This window comes from Loa loa, assembly GCF_000183805.2.
Source record: "Loa loa unplaced genomic scaffold supercont3.376, whole genome shotgun sequence".
In the NCBI taxonomy this organism is placed as follows: domain Eukaryota; kingdom Metazoa; phylum Nematoda; class Chromadorea; order Rhabditida; family Onchocercidae; genus Loa; species Loa loa.
In genome coordinates, this window is record NW_018108556.1 from 57,416 (window position 1) to 59,530 (window position 2,115).

Below are 2,115 nucleotides of genomic sequence, written 5' to 3' on the forward strand. Positions count from 1 at the left end.
AATAATAATAATAATAATAATAATAATAATAATAATAATAATAATAATAATAATAATAATAATAATAATAATAATAATAATAATAATAATGATTAGGAACAACAATAATATAAAGTTGAATGTACGCATATTTAAAAGTGGCAGTTCATTATAAAAACTGTGTATAACTAATTATTATCATTTCAAAACAATATAACTAATTTAATATTGCTGTGAACAGAAGAGAAATGAAGAAAATCAAACAAATTATGGTGTGATTCGACCATCCGTTGGTAAAAGTATGAAATGAAGAGGGAGAGAGAGAGACAAAGAAAGAGAGGAGGGAGGCGAAAAAGAGAGAAGGAAAAAAAAAAAGAAGGAAAATTTCCGAACAAACGTAAAATTACAATGTTCGAGATTTAACGATTGTTGCTTTCTTTGATTAAAAGTGTAAAAATTGGACCATGAATAATGACTAAAGGTATTTTTATATTTGAAAAAAAAAAGAAAATTCATTTTCTTTTCAACCGCCCCCCCTTTTCTCTGCCCTTCTTTTTTTTTTCCTTTTTTTTACTTATCCTTCCACTCTCTATTTCCATTCGTATCATTCACTCTCTCTTTCCCTCTTTTGTTGTAGCACTATTTTTATCATTAAAAAAAAGGTATATATCGTCAATTAACAGTAAAGTTTTGAAAATAATTTAATGATTGCTCTCTTTTTCTTCTCCTATTTTCCCACGATAATTCGATTTACTGCCATTATGATTTAAAAGAAAGAAAAAGCGAGAGAGAGAGAGAGAAAGGGAGAGGAGAGAGAAAGGGAAGGAAAGGTATCGTGAAAAGCTTGTAATTGCGCCATTTAGCAATCATGATTAAAAACAAATTCCTTTTTTTCTTCTCTGATGATTCGACTTTATTCATTTCATTTTAGAAGTATTAATATATATAAACATGCACATACATACACATACACGCATGCATACATGCATGTATGCGTGCTCATATATGCGTGCGCACCTATACGTACATACACATATAATTTTATATTTACCTGAATAATATGTTAGTTACATCATTTTGCGTTAAAAGTGGATAACGCAAAGGAAATATAGTAATGGAATTAAATAAAGCAGCGCACGCAAACAACTTTTGCAGGTGAAAATTGTCGAGTGTCATATTAGTGAAAGGGAAATCGAAGAAAGAAAGAGATAGACAGAGAGAGAGAGAGAGAGAGAGCAAGGAAGAGAATATTGAGGAATTTGAATTTACTATATTTTATATACTAATAGATTGAAATCTTGAAATGTTGAAAATGTATCTTCATAAATTAAAATTGAAGAGAAGGAGAGAAAGAGAGATCAATATGATTGGAACTGAAAATTAGAAATCAAAAAAAAAAACGAATTGAACCTGATGATACTATTCAAAAATGTAATTAGCATTAATTCTTATTTAGTTAAAATATTGTTAATATTTATTGATTAAAAGATATTTTAGCTTACATATTTCAATGATGGAAATTTTTCCCTATTCATATTGGATCAAATTATTATTATTTATTTATTTAGCCGTAAGTTACAAAATGAAATTTCCTACAAAATTAGCACAATTAACAGTTAAAAAAATTTAATTATCAGAAGAGATAAAGTATTTTCTTATCAATCCGGCAATCATTCAACAGTTTGTAGGAATAAATTTTTGAAGGTATTCGAATAACTATATTGTTTATATAATAATCAAAAATGCTCAATTTTGGCCTATTTCCTCTCTTCTCCTTTCTCCTCTTCTCAATGATTATAATTTAAAATTGAAATACTATATGAAATTATGGACAGAAAATAACATCTACTAATGCGAAATATTTCCCATATTAAATTTAATTTTTCGAAAATTTAAATCCCCAAAAGAGTTCAATCATTCTTTATCAATTTTTTCTTCCTTTTTCGTTTTTTTTTTGCCAATGATATGACCAAATTGTAGGTTCGTAATTGCTTTCTTATATTATTAACTTTTTTTTCCTTTTTTTTGGAGAGGGAGGAGAAAAATATCGAACCGAAAGGAAAAAATAAATGATAAAGTTGGAAAGTTTTGCCGAATTGGAATTAAATTACTCAATATATAAAGGGTAAATGAGTA